The following is a 15,098-nucleotide window of genomic DNA, read 5'->3' as shown; positions in this document are numbered from 1 at the left end:
TGTTTTTTATTACCCTCCAAGAGTGACTGAATATATTTGATACACTCTTAGAAAAAAAAGTTGCTATCTAGAACCTAAAAGGGTTCTTCGGCTTTCCCCATAGGAGAACCCTTTGAATATTTTTTGGGGGATTCCAGGTAGAACCCTTTTGGTTCCAGGTAGAACCCTGTTGGGTTCCATGTAGAACCCTTTCCACAGAGGTTTCTACATGGAACCAAAAAGGGTTCTATGGGGAGAGCCGAATAACCCTTTTAGAACCCTTTTTTCTAAGCGTGTAGGTCTAATTATCAATAAAAGGAAGATACACCACTTGTTATATTCAGTGGAAAGTGTATCTCTTTTGTGTGTAACCTCCTAAAAAAACTATATATATATATATACTGTATGGAATCTACATGTACAGTGAGGGAAAAAAGTATTTGATCACCTGCTGATTTTGTATGTTTGCCCACGGACAAAGACATTGTCACACCCTGGCTCTGGGACTCATTATGTTGAGCCAGGGTGTGTTCATTCTATGTGTGTATTTCTATGTTGGTAATTCTGTTGTGTTGATTTCTATGTTTGCCTGAGTGACTCCCAATCAGAGGCAACGAGTGTCAGCTGTTGGCTGGTTGTCTCTGATTGGGAGCCATATTTAAACTGTCTGTTTTTCCCTTGGTGTTTGTGGGTTTTTGTTCCGTGTTCGGTCATTGTCACCGTGGACTTCACGAGTCGTTTCTTGTTTTGTTTATTGTGTAGATTATCACTAAAGATAATAAAGTTCACCATGTTCGTTCAACACGCTGCGCATTGGTCTCTCCCTGACGTTCGTGACAGAAAAACCCACCATACCAGGACCAAGCAGCGTGTCCAGGAGCAGGCAGCCTGGACATGGGAGGAGATATTGGACGGGAAAGGGTCCTGGACCTGGGAGGAGATCCTGGCCGGGATGGATCGCCGGCCATGGAGTGAGACAGTTGAGAGGCGACGGAGAGAGGAGCAACGGCGTAAGCAGTGTCAGCATCGGACGGTCGAGAGGCAACCCCAAAAAATTTTTAGGGGGGGGCACACGGCAGGGGCGACTGTGCAGCAGGAGGCTGCCACAGGGCGATTAGGTGAGGAGGCCACCAGGTTAAGGGGGCTACTGGCCCAGAGGGAGCAGGAGTTAGTGTTGCAGAGGATGGAGCTATTGGAGGCGATAAGGGAAAGGGTGAGAAATGAGGCACGGCGAGAGGAACTCGGTAGGCAGCTGAGGGAGCGGAGGGTTATGATGAAACCCAGTCCCGCTCCTCACACCAAGCAAGTGGTGTGCGTCACCAGTCCGGTCCGGCCCGTTCCTGCTTCCCGCACTAAGTGTACGGTGCACGTCGCCAGCCCAGCCCGGCCTGTTCCTGTCCCTCGCACCAAGCCTACGGTGTGCGTCGCCAGCCCGGCCCGGCCTGTTCCTGCCCCTCGCACCAAACCTACGGTGTGCGTCGCCGGCCCGGCCCGGCCCGTTCCTGCTTCCCGCACTAAGTGTACGGTGCGCGTCGCCAGCCCGGCCCGGCCTGTCCCTGCTCCACGCACCAAGCCTACGGTGTGCGTCGCCAGCCCAGCCCGGCCTGTCCCTGCTCCACGCACCAAGCCTACGGTGTGCGTCGCCAGCCCGGCCCGGCCTGTCCCTGCTCCACGCACCAAGCCTACGGTGTGCGTCGCCAGCCCAGCCCGGCCTGTCCCTGCTCCACGCACCAAGCCTACGGTGTGCGTCGCCAGCCCGGTCCGGCCTGTCCCTGCTCCACGCACCAAGCCTACGGTGTGCGTCGCCAGCCCAGTCCGGCCAGTCCCTGCTCCACGCACCAAGCCTACGGTGTGCGTCGCCAGCCCGGTCCGGCCTGTCCCTGCTCCACGCACCAAGCCTACGGTGTGCGTCGCCAGCCCGGTCCGGCCTGTCCCTGCTCCACGCACCAAGCCTACGGTGTGCGTCGCCAGCCCAGTCCGGCCAGTCCCTGCTCCACGCACCAAGCCTACGGTGTGCGTCGACAGCCCAGCCCAGCCTGTTCCTGCCACTCGCACCAAGTCTACGGTGCGCGTCGCCAGCCCGGCCCGGCCTGTTCCTGCCACTCGCACCAAGTCTACGGTGCGCGTCGCCAGCCCGGCCCGGCCTGTTCCTGCCACTCGCACCAAGTCTACGGTGCGCGTCGCCAGCCCGGCCCGGCCTGTTCCTGCCACTCGCACCAAGTCTACGGTGCGCGTCGCCAGCCCGGCCCGGCCTGTTCCTGCCACTCGCACCAAGTATACGGTGCGCGTCGCCAGCCCGGCCCGGCCTGTTCCTGCCACTCGCACCCAGCCAGGGGTGCGAGTCGTCAGCCTGGTCCAACCCGTTCCTGCCACTCGCACCAAGCCAGGGGTGTGAGTCGTCAGCCTGGTCCAGCCCGTTCCTGCTACTCGCACCAAGCCAGGGGTGCGAGTCGTCAGCCTGGTCCAGCCCGTCGCTGCTCCACGCACCAAGCCAGGGGTGCGAGTCGTCAGTCCGGTGAGGCCCGTTCCGGCTCCACGCTCCAAGCTAGGGGTGCGCATCGTCAGCCCGGTCCGGCCCGTTGCTGCTCCACGCACCAAGCCAGGGGTGCGAGTCGTCAGTCCGGTGAGGCCCGTTCCGGCTCCACGCACCAAGCCAGGGGTGCGTATCGTCAGCCCGGTCCGGCCCGTTGCTGCTCCACGCACCAAGCCAGGGGTGCGCGTCGTCTGTCTGGCACAACCCATGCCTGGGTCACCGGTGCCTAACCAGGTACCGGTCAACGGCTCCACTACGGAGCTGAAGCTAACCGCTCCTGCTACGTCCAGTCCAGCTCCAGCCAGCGGGGCCAGACCGGACCAGGGGCGCTATGGGGGGTTTGTTGGAGGGTGGTGGGCAAGGCCGGAGCCAGAACCGCCGCCGAGGAGGTATGCCCACCCAGCCCTCCCCTGTTTTGCTCTTATTGAGGCGCGGTCGCAGTCCGCGCCTTTAGGGGGGGGTACTGTCACACCCTGGCTCTGGGACTCATTATGTTGAGCCAGGGTGTGTTCATTCTATGTGTGTATTTCTATGTTGGTAATTCTGTTGTGTTGATTTATATGTTTGCCTGAGTGACTCCCAATCAGAGGCAACGAGTGTCAGCTGTTGGCTGGTTGTCTCTGATTGGGAGCCATATTTAAACTGTCTGTTTTTCCCTTGGTGTTTGTGGGTTTTTGTTCCGTGTTCGGTCATTGTCACCGTGGACTTCACGAGTCGTTTCTTGTTTTGTTTATTGTGTAGATTATCACTAAAGATAATAAAGTTCACCATGTTCGTTCAACACGCTGCGCATTGGTCTCTCCCTGACGTTCGTGACAGACATGATCAGTCTATAATTTTAATGGTAGGTTTATTTGAACAGTGAGAGACAGAATAACAACAAACAAATCCAGAAAAACGCATGTCAAAAATGTTATAAATTGATATGCATTTTAATGAGGGAAATAAGTATTTGACCCCTCTGCAAAACATGACTTAGTACTTGGTGGCAAAACCCTTGTTGGCAATCACAGAGGTCAGACGTTTCTTGTAGTTGGCCACCAGGTTTGCACACATCTCAGGAGGGATTTTGTCCCACTCCTCTTTGCTGATCTTCTCCAAGTCATTAAGGTTTCGAGGCTGACGTTTGGCAACTCGAACCTTCAGCTCCCTCCACAGATTTTCTATGGGATTAAGGTCTGGAGTCTGGCTAGGCCACTACTGGACCTTAATGTGCTTCTTCTTGAGCCACTCCTTTGTTGCCTTGGCCGTGTGTTTTGGATCATTGTCATGCTGGAATACCCATCCACGACCCATTTTCAATGCCCTGGCTGAGGGAAGGTGGTTCTCACCCAAGATTTGACGGTACATGGCCCCGTCCATCGTTCCTTTGATGCGGTGAAGTTGACCTGTCCCCTTAGCAGAAAAACACCCCCAAAGCATAATGTTTCCACCTCCATGTTTGATGGTGGGGATGGTGTTCTTGGGGTAATAGGCAGCATTCCTCCTCCTCCAAACACGGTGAGTTGAGTTGATGCCAAAGAGCTCGATTTTGGTCTCATCTGACCACAACACTTTCACCCAGTTCTCCTCTGAATCATTCAGATGTTCATTGGTAAACTTCAGACGGGCCTGTATATGTGCTTTCTTGAGCAGGGGGACCTTGCAGGCGCTGCAGGATTTCAGTCCTTCACGGCGTAGTGTGTTACCAATTGTTTTCTTGGTGACTATAGTCCCAGCTGCCTTGAGATCATTGACAAGATCCTCCCGTGTAGTTCTGGGCTGATTCCTCACCGTTCTCATGATCATTGCAACTCCACGAGGTGAGATCTTGCATGGAGCCCCAGGCCGAGGGAGATTGACAGTTATTTTGTGTTTCTTCCATTTGCGAATAATCGCACCAACTGTTGTCACCTACTCACCAAGTTGCTTGGCGATGGTCTTGTAGCCCATTCCAGCCTTGTGTAGGTCTACAATCTTGTCCCTGACATCCTTGGAGAGCTCTTTGGTCTTGGCCATGGTGGAGAGTTTGGAATCTGATTGATTGATTGCTTCTGTGGACAGGTGTCTTTTATACAGGTAACAAACTGAGATTAGGAGCACTCCCTTTAAGAGTGTGCTCCTAATCTCAGCTTGTTACCTGTATAAAAGACACCTGGGAGCCAGAAATCTTTCTGATTGAGAGGGGGTCAAATACTTATTTCCCTCATTAAAATGCAAATGAATTTATAACATTTTTGACATGTGTTTTTCAGGATTTTTTTTTTGTTATTCTGTCTCTCACTGTTCAAATAAACCTACCATTAAAATTATAGACTGATAATTTCTTTGTCAGTGGGCAAACGTACAAAATCAGCAGGGGATCAAATACTTTTTTCCCTCACTGTAAGCACTGACCTGGTATGTATTTCTACGTATGACTTGTTGCTAGTAGAAAGAGAAATTGGCATGCTCAGCTCAAATGTTTGTAGTCCAAAAATATATTTGGGTGCTGGGTTCAAAAGGCATATACTGGAAGAAAGGAAATACTTGCACTCACTGAAATGTTCTTTAAGTTTTGATGTCTTCTTTTTTAGCAGCAGAGGTAAAAACAAACGACACATTTCGGAGCCAGCCTTCGTCAGCATTTGGAGACCACCCATATTTATAGATGACGTCACATTGTTGTTGCTAGTAGTACCAGTGCTTGTCTTGACCACAGCAGCTGGCCAGTACTCTGCTGTTGTCAACCTCCCTGCCACCTGAGGTTAATCCTAATCTGTTCTTTATTGGGCTTTTATATCTAGAGTGAACCTATTAGTGCCCACTAAAACAAACATGGATTAGTATTTTTTCCAGCTACACTTTATGTAATAGGAATAGCAAAACAAACTAGTCTTTGCTCACCTTGGTCCCTGTAATTGCAGTGTGTGTGGCTGGTGGAAGTGGGGGTTATAACAGTGGGCCTTAGAAATAAAGTAGGATTGTATACTGGCTGGTAATTTACTGACTTTTACCACCTGGGCTGTAATGCAGGATAATGGGTCAGTGGAGTACAGCCAGCTCCTTACTCACAGGTAATATGCTGGTTTACACACAAACGCATGCACGCACGCACGCACACACACACACACACACACACACACACGCGCGCGCGCATGCACGCACACACACACACACACACATGCAAATACACACACACACACACGTAAACACACACAAGCACACACACACACAAACCCAGTTTGGTTGCCGTGGAGACAAATGTACTCAGGTCATATAACCCCCATGCAAACTGAATCAACTGATTTGTCTCAGTTGATTACTTGGTCTGCATCTCCAATGACTGGATTAGGAAGAAATTAAATGAGGAAAAGTGTAATTTGAGATTTGCCCATGGTTGAAACTTGTGTAAACTACTTGCATACAGTGAGTGTCAAAACCTAAAAGATCATGACAAACGTTGCTTTTATTATTGATAGATTTCACTAAGGTTTTGTAAACCACCATGCAGCATAGTCTCCAACACAGTTGTGAAAGACAGACTACCTACTGTGCTACAGAAACAGTTGCTGAAAATGATCTGCAACTAAAATTCGTCTTTCTTTTCAAAGTCTTGTACCAGACAGCAGTAAGGTTAGACTTGATATTATACTTTTTCTGTGAATAACAATGCTGCATTATGCCTGGCCAAACATTACCTAAAGCAGAAGCATTGGCACTCAAGCTTATAAGGTGAGATATATTTAATTATAGAAATGAATAAAGCATCTCTATGGGCCTAATATTTTAACATGTCCTTTTCTCACCAGACCCCTGTCTGTATTGCTCAGCGTGATCGAAGGCCCCAAGTCTAAGAGGCGGAACACACAATGCAAAAGAATGCCCGGGCCGGAGACAGCCAGAGGGACAACGTGAGTGCGCACGCATGCATGCACGAGCGCACGCACACACACACGCACACACGTTTATACACACGACACATGTGAGTGTAGTTGCTTGTGTACATGCCAGAGATGGGACCAAGTCACAAGCAAGTCTCAAGTCTTAACCTTCGAGTCTAGAATCAAGTCCCAAGAAATAATGGGCAAGTAAACACGAAACAGGAAGTCACAGTACACCTTAATTTCCCGTATGGAACACTCCATGTTAGATGTAGTGAAGGTTTTTGAGCTCTTGTCACATTGATTAATGATCATAAAAAATAATTTTGATAGTTGGTTGGAAGGTGGATAAGTAGTGAAGGAGGATATATTTTACTGTATAGTTCTAAACAGAAGAGGAATCATTTGTGAGTAATAACACACAGTATATAGTATACGCTGCCACTTAAAAACAGATGTTTACAGACATAAAACACACAAGTATACATAGTATATACATATATGAAGAAATCAAATCCCAAGTGCTAAAATGTTATAAAAATGATACAATTCATTATGTCACAGTTAGTTTGTTTGATGGAGGAGGTTGTGGGAAGTTCAGGTGTTTGTAGCTAGTACCATGAAATGACTGAATGCATGACTGTCTAAAGCAATCTTAATACTGACTGAAGTAGAGCTGAAATCCTATCACGCAGTAGGTCTGTGTGTACACTACAGTACTGTATCTATTTAAATCACTGCTTTGATGCCCATCCCCCGCAGCAGTAAATGGGACAGCTCTATCTGGCCCGCGTCATAGTACAGACGTCTGAAATGAGATTGCTTGTCAAGTGTTGCCGTCTTCATATCTATCACATAGCCTCTTGTTGTTGTTGGTGTTGTAGATTTCCCCCTGGAATGATTGGATTGGCTGTCAGGTTGTTTTGAAGGTCACATGTTGTTCATTTTGTCCTTCACCAGCTTGTGTCTGTCTTTTGATTTAATAGGCGGCTGGCTGCATATAAATGCCACGTAAAAATAAACATTGACACAGTCAGAGATACAAAGCTATATGAAATTGGGAAAAAACGAATTGCTTTTGCTGTATGAATAAGACCTTGGGTTCAAGTGTGGACGTACAGTATCCACAATTAACTATCCCAGAAGGATTCATGCAGGTGTTTTCACAATGTCTATTTCCCCAGGTCCAATGCAGTGCAAATATACACAAGATTGGTGATCACAGGGACAGGAAGTTATAGAAGGCCATTCTAGTCCCCTCCCAATGAAACAGAGGAGCAGGAAGTAATCCAGATCTTAGATTTCCCCACCATAGTTGGTAAACAGCTTCTGAATGAGTGTGGAATACACATAATATTCATGTGAACAAACTCTATACATTTTCATACTAATTTGTGTCATTTTTCTGTGAACTGGTATGTGTTTGTAGCTTTGCAATGGAAACAGACTCATTCTTCCCCCACTGAAGTTGCATACTGCACCTCAGAGCTATGTTTCCTTGGTGTATGTAAGGTATTGGAATGCAAATGTTTTACTATATTAAGTACAGCTAATGGCCTGGGCAATTTTCACATCTGGAAAAGTCCTGATTATGATTCTAACCATGAGGAAATCATGCACTGTCTGTGATGATGCTTATGGCCTGGAGGTGTGATTCATTGATTAACTCTATGAATAGCAAATGTATAAGCTGTAAATAATTGATAGAATCAATCAGGGGCAAATATATGAGATGCACTGTGACATTTTCAGCTGTTGAAAGTGAGCTGATGGAAGCGGTATGTTCTGTGTGAAAACACCTTCTGCATTTGTGAGCTATCTACCGTCTTAGCGGGAGGAAGACAGAGACGATTGGCTGCGAAAGGAGAGGGTCTAGAAGATGAGTGCTAAGGTTTGCAGTGTTCTACTCTAGAAGGCATTGTAGAGTAACAAAAGATGGGGAAGAATAAGAGAGTGAGACGGGTAGGAGAGGGAAGGAGATGGCATTAGAGCAAGCGAGGGGGTGAGAGGAAGGAGAGGAAGAAATAGACAAGTGTCGTTCCTGCACCAGGAGCCATCTAGCCATCCCTGAAATATAATTGGCCACCATTGGTGCCTCCCCATTCTCATTGGATCAGAGTGCTGTCAATCTGGCTCAGATTGGAGAGAAAAGGCAGTGGGTTTGTTCTGGCAGTTCAAAGGCTGACTTTAGGACCATGCAGACGCCTTGGAGCGGGAAAAGGCTGTGATTGGCTGGCTGGCTTTAAGCCTATGCAGAGCGCAGCTGCAGTAAGTGAACACTGAACAGCGTGACTTCTCTCTCAGTTGAGTTGACGAAAGCAGTGGAAGATGACTAGGAAACTGCTGTTTGACTTGACAGGAAACTAAACTAGAGTTTTTTATCCTGGTGCTAGCAGCTCATTGCTCTATGGCATGTGTTTGTCCTAGAATGTTATGTACAGTATGTCCCTTATCGACTGAAGTGAATGAAGCTACAGCAGCCAGGGTGATAATGGCTGGAGTAATTTTTGCTTGTTTTTGTTGTTCTCTAAATAGCATTTTAGAGCTTTTAAATTGTGTAGAATTGCAGTAGGCTTAAATTGCTTGGAGGGGGAGTTACCACTGAACATGATGTATCAAACTTCAATATTTTCCCTATGTTAATTTTTAAATGGATTTATTTGAAGAAATTAGGGCAGATACAAATTAACAGTTGAAACCATTATTCAATACAATGCATCATAGTTCAAGCCACTTTTGAATGCTATTTGTGATAACAATTTCCGATTTCCCATGGCCACCTATGACTGGTTCTTGATTTCCCCTCCCCCCAAAAAAATCATAGAATCGCCACTGTTTATGTTTCCCTATAGATCTGAAAGAACTGGATGGGAATTAACAATATAATGGAGACTCTGTCTAGTTTACTGGAGGGCTAAGTGGAGCTAGTACACTTTAAAATGGATCTGATCCTCAAATATCTTCTTCTTCTTTATCCACCTCTGTCTGTCCACGTTTCAATCTCAATGACAAACAACGGTGGGCTCTGTGACGGCAGAAGTGATAATTGCTGTGTTTGTATCACTGACACACCGGCAGAATGTAAACAATGTTAATGAGCAAGCGGTATTTATGAGCAAGCGGTACGATTTACTACATTTTTCACACAGGTAATTAGATTATCAGGCAGCTCAATAAAAGGCCCGGCAGCCGGCGAACTTAATTTTCTTAAACCAGAGCTTAGTGTAGCATGACTGGGGATTGTTGCTGTTGTGTCTGTCTGTCTGTTTGCTCTGTCTATCTGTTTGCTCTGTCAGTCTGTTTGCTCTGTCAGTCTGTTTGCTCTGTCAGTCTGTTTTCTCTGTCCGTCTGTTTGCACTGTCCGTCTGTTTGCTCTATCTGTCTGTCTGTCTGTCTGTCTGTCTGTCTGTCTGTCTGTCTGTCTGTCTGTCTGTCTGTCTGTCTGTCTGTCTGTCTGTTTGTTTGCTTGGTCTGTCTGTCTGCACTGTCTGTCTGCACGTCTGTCTGTCTGTCTGGGAACGTTTGTGTCTCATCTCTCTGATCGGTTGTACACCTTGTGTAAAGAAACATTATCTTCTGATCCCAGCTCTCATTTCACAGCCTGTTGACTATGATTACAGTGCCATTAACGTTTGTTTGGCGGTGTTAGCAGAGCTGTGTAGTAGAAGTGGCACATGTAGAGGACAGCGTGAACCCACACTGTAGGTCACAGAGTTAGTTCTGCTAAAGACATGTAAAGGTCACCAGAGTCCAAAGGGTTATGTTTTTTTAAATTAGTTCTATTTAACCTCTGTTTACCTGGGAATTCCCTGTGGATAGTGTTGCTATGTCAGATTTTTCTTTCACAAGATGTAGAGGTTGAGGCAAAACAATTATTTGCATGAGGTGAAAAATAAGATGGCAATCTCACCTTGACACAGAAGGTTTCTGTAAACCAATAGGGAAGACATTAACAGCGTTTTGTCAGTTTCCCAGTAAACTTTGAGTTGACTGCCAGTGTAGTGATGCCTGGAGAAGTTGGTATACTCTAATTAAATAAATAATAAACTAAAACGGCCTGCTCGGTGAAGGAAAGGCACTATGTCTGAAAAATTTGATGAAAAACAGTGACATGTATTCTGAATGACCTAAAATTATAAATCCCATATTGGTCTTTCAAAGTCAGGCCAACCCAAGCCGTACTGTGCAAGTAGGCTAATAGTAGTCCTACCATTGAAATAGATAACTGAGGCTCAGAAATTCACCGATTTCATTTTCTATTATCAGGTTTGAAAGTCACACTTTTTTTAATAGAAAAACTACCAAATTGGAGGTTCTAAGTCCACAACCACATCAGAAGACCACTTTTGAGGTCTGGGAATAATTTTAAAAGGTTGATTTTGGGGTGTAGTTACCCTTTAATTCAAATCAAATCATATTTGTCACATGCTTCGTAAACAACAGGTGTAGACTAACAGTGAAATGCTTACTTATCAACAATGCAGAGAGAAAAATAGAAAAATAACAGGAACATAATAACACAAGGAATGAATACACAATGAGTAATGATAACTTGGCTGTATACACGGGGTACCAGTGCCGAGTCAATGTGCAGGGGTACGAGATAATTGAGGTAGATATGTATACAGCGCATTCGGAAAGTATTCAGAACCCTTGACTTTTTGTTACGTTTTGTTACGTTACATTTTGTTACGTTACAGTAATGGATTAAAATGGATTAAATACACATTTTTCGTCATCAATCTACACACAATACCCCATACTGACAAAGCAAAAACAGGTTTTTAGAAATTTGTGCAAATTTGCAAAGAAAAGAGAAATAACTTATTTACATAAGTATTCATACCCTTTGCAATGAGACTCGAAATTGAACTCTGGTGCATCCTGTTTCCATTGATCATCCTTGAGATGTTTTTACAACTTGATTGGAGTCCACCTGTGGTAAATTAAATTGATTGGATATGATTTGGAAAGGCCTGTCTATATAAGGTCCCACAGTTGACAGAGCATGTCAGAGCAAAAACCAAGCCAAGAGGTTGAAATAATTGTCCAAAGAGCTCTGAGACAGAATTGTGTCGAGGCACAGATCTGGGGAAGGGTACCAAAACATTTCTGCAGCATTGAAGGTCCCCAAGAAATGGAAGAAGTTTGGAATCACCAAGAATCTTCCTAGAGCTGGCCGCCCGGCCAAACTGAGCAATCGGGGGAGATAGGCCTTGGTCAGTTAGGTGACCAAGAACCCAATGGTCACTCTGACAGAGCTCCAGAGTTCCTCTGTGGAGATGGGAAAACCTTCCAGAAGGACAACCATCTCTGCAACACTCCACCAATCAGGCCTTTATGGTAGAGTGGCCAGACGGAAGCCACTCCTCAGTAAAAGGCACATCAACGCCCGCTTGGAGTTTGCCAAAAGGCACATAAAGACTCTCAGACCATGAGAAACAAGATTCTCTGGTCTGATGCAACCAAGATTGAATTATTTGGCCTGAATGCCAAGCATCACATCTGGAGGAAACCTGGCACCATCCCTACGGTGAAGCATGGTGGTGGCAGCATCAGGATCTGCAGATAAGAATGGGCGAAAGTCGCCAAATACAGGTGTGCCAAGCTTGTAGCGTCATACCCAAGAAGACTTGAGGCTGTAATCGCTGTCAAAAGGTGCTTCAACAAAGTACTGAGTAAAGGGTCTGAATACTTATGTAAATATATTTCAGTTTTTGTATTTGTAATACATTTGCAAACATTTCTAAAAACCTGTTTTTGGTTTATTATGGGGTATTTTGTGTAGATTGATGAGGGGGAAAAAACAATTTAACCCATTTTAGAATAAGGCTGTAACGTAACAGAATGTGGAATAAGTCAAGGGGTCTGAATACTTTCCGAATGCGCTGTAGGTAGGGGTAAAGTGACTAGGCAACAGGATAGATAATAAACCAAAGTAGCAGCATATGTGATGAGTCAAAAGAGTTAGTGCAAAAAGGGTTGTGGTGGTGAACAACGATGCTGCGATGATGTGTTGATAAGAAATCCGCTGACACTGTACTTTGATTATAAAGGTTTATTATATCAAAGATTTCAGCATCAATTTACAGACTCTGCAGAATCTGGAGAGCAACGAAACCAATCCCAAATATGATCGCTCTCCCTGTCCTTTTGTTAAAACATGATATATATATCCTATGCTTCATGTAACATAAGATGCCATAATTTGAATAGACCAATCCCTGGCCTCCACATATCCCAATCTCCACTGTTTTAGGGGGCCCCTATAATAACACTTTCCAGATGTTTCAGCAAAGTTGAGTAAAGTTCATCTAACCAACAATATGAAAACCTCAGATACTACATATTTCCCCCCTTCGAGACTAATTAAGTCTCGAAAACAAAAAGAATAGGATTATGATAAATAACAATTTTTATTACATCAGGCTTCTTGTGTAACTTTAGCAATAAAACAAAGTTTATGGAGTGTGAACAAATTTTTATGGAGTGTAAGAGCGCAAAACCTGTCTGGCAGCTTTCTTTCCAAATATCCATCAATCAATCAAGACAGGAAAATTCTCTCACGGCCCCTCTGCCCCAGGCGACCACCTAAGTACTCCAGATCAATTTATAAATCTTTATCAAAGCATTTTAAGCTATGATGCAATCGAATACACATGAAAGCCTCAGAAAACAAAATACAATCAAAAAATGTCCACATTCAGGCTGGTCGACCCATCGGACCCTCCCGTGGATTCTCTCTGTCCCTGCCTAGACCCAATATCCCTAAGCGTCAAAGAAAAACGAAAAACATCTGAGGTCCCCACATGTACCCAACAACAGAAAACATAATTCTTCATAAAATTAATACAGAAAGAATATGACACAAATTATGTATTACACATGCAAATATGTATATATATATATCAGTGCAGACACTGGAATATGGTCCACTACACTGCAGCTCCTCAGCAGTGTCGACTTTCAATGCAACGTCGATGATGGAATCTGAACATTTCCACACCGTCCTTGTTCAGCTTCCTCCAGTCCATTCATATTGTCCATGTTTGAGTATTTGAATCCCACTCTACACATTCCCCATATGCTTCTGGAAGAAAAGAAAACACCAACCAGTATCTTTTGCAAAGCAACACATGAAAATTAAAACATCAATATCAAAAATAATATAAAAATGATATATAAAAATGAATCACATTCCATTTCCCCCCTTTGATTCATAAGAAAACACTAAATATCACAACAATATGCAAAGAAATTTGAAAATTATCGCACAATCAGATATTCAAAATGGATATCTATCCATCAATACTCCATCCAGTACCACTTGTTCATCTCCATTTAGATCAGTCACGGTTAACAACGGCATCTGAGTGTTGTCTCCAGGCATCACAACTCCAACCCATCTCAATATCATAGCCTTCGCAAAAGTCCAATAACAAATACTTTCCTAGAGTTACTTCAACCCTAGTTTTCGTAACGTTTTGGTCTGACTTTTTTCCGAACTCGTCTGGGGCTACTTTGTCTAACCGAATCACCGGCTTCTCCTGTAACAGAGTTGCCCTTGGTGATCTCTGCGGTTTCACATTCCACTGAAATATGCCCTGTTGTTTCTGGAACGTATTGAAAATCAATGTCCCCAAATCTCCTTTCCTGTCCATCCATTGCAGAGTCGTGTCTGGCATCATCAGAAGTGTACACATGATCATCAACGTTGTCCACAGCATGTACAATCTCTCCTTCTGGGTTTTGACTCTGGATATTGTCATGCATCTCTCCTTCTGTCTGTTCTTCCCTATCTTCATCCTGCTCTCTTGAGCCTTCAACATCTTGGCTCTCTGCGTGTGGCACCTCTTCTCTAGGCACTTTAACACAATGTGACAAATGATACCACGTTGGAGACCCTTTAACCTGGACAGCCGTTCCAGTATTACGAACAACTTCAAATGGTCCCTCACGGCGTTCGTTATACCACTTCCTTCTAAATACCTGCACTGTACTCCTTTTTTGCTCATCGAGCTTCTCCTGCACCTCTTCTTTTCTTTGCCTGTCAGAAACATATGTGGATAACTTTTTATGAAAATTGGCCATATATGCAACATACGCTCTCATTTCATCTTCCAAAAGAGCCAAACTTGGACCCTTTCCGTTTGTTCGCAAACAAGGCGTAGGCATCCTTCTTCCTGTGACCAGTTCATGGGGTGTCATACGTAGATCACGCAACTCACTTGAGCGACACACCATTAATGCTAAAGGGAGCGCCGCTATCCAGTTTAGACCTGTATGCTGGCAAATCTTGACAATGCGATTTTTCAAAACACCATTCATTTTTTCACAAATCCCTTGACTTTGTGGGTGATAAACTGCTCCTAGACGTTGCTTAATTCCCAATTTTTGCAAAATCAATTTCACTGATTTATCCACATTCTTTCCCATTATCTGAGGATATTCGATCGGGAAGTCCCCACCTGCTTATGACTTCTTTACACAAGAACTTGGCAACCGACTGAGCGTCTTTTCGCTTGGTTGGACAGGCCTCCGGCCATCGTGAAAATCTTTCCACAACCACCAGCATGTATCTTTTCCCTTCAACTGGTTTTATCATATCAACAAAGTCGATAACCAACTCACGCATAGGACCTCTCGGTGTTGGAATGTGACCAGGAAGAACAGTCACACCCCTGCGAACATTATTTTTCAGACAGATTGTGCACCTGCCTATGACATAGTCAACCTGTTCAAGC

The sequence above is a fragment of the Coregonus lavaretus genome (genome assembly GCF_964263955.1).
Source record: "Coregonus lavaretus genome assembly, chromosome: 14".
Lineage (NCBI taxonomy): Eukaryota > Metazoa > Chordata > Actinopteri > Salmoniformes > Salmonidae > Coregonus > Coregonus lavaretus.
This window is presented reverse-complemented; position numbering follows the sequence as displayed.